Raw genomic sequence first — 775 nt, 5'->3', positions numbered from 1 at the left:
GTTGAATGGAGGTGGGTTTTGGATTCAGTTTTCTGGGGTCTACTTCAGCATTTAAACAGAGGTAGTGGTGAGACTGACACCATGTGACTGACACCATGCCCGAGGCAGCCGTGTGGTGGGGAGACTGACACCATGTGACTGACACCATGTGACTGACACCATGTGACTGACACCATGTCCGAGGCAGCCGTGTGGTGGTGAGACTGACACCATGTGACTGAAACCATGTGACTGAAACCATGTGACTGAAACCATGTGACTGAAACCATGCCCGAGGCAGCCGTGTGGTGGTGAGACTGAAACCATGTGACTGAAACCATGCCCGAGGCAGCCGTGTGGTGGGGAGACTGACACCATGTGACTGACACCATGTGACTGACACCATGTGACTGACACCATGTCCGAGGCAGCCGTGTGGTGGTGAGACTGACACCATGTGACTGAAACCATGTGACTGAAACCATGTGACTGAAACCATGTGACTGAAACCATGTGACTGAAACCATGCCCGAGGCAGCCGTGTGGTGGGGAGACTGACACCATGTGACTGAAACCATGCCCGAGGCAGCCGTGTGGTGGGGAGACTGACACCATGTGACTGAAACCATGCCCGAGGCAGCCGTGTGGTGGGGAGACTGACACCATATGACTGAAACCATGTGACTGAAACCATGTGACTGACACCATGCCCGAGGCAGCCGTGTGGTGGTGTGACTGACACCATGTGACTGAAACCATGCCCGAGGCAGCCGTGTGGTGGGGAGACTGACACCAT

This window comes from Oncorhynchus mykiss, chromosome 26 (genome assembly GCF_057628025.1).
Source record: "Oncorhynchus mykiss isolate SJ-2025 chromosome 26, ASM5762802v1, whole genome shotgun sequence".
In the NCBI taxonomy this organism is placed as follows: Eukaryota; Metazoa; Chordata; class Actinopteri; order Salmoniformes; family Salmonidae; genus Oncorhynchus; species Oncorhynchus mykiss.
Note: the sequence above shows the minus strand (reverse complement) of the source record.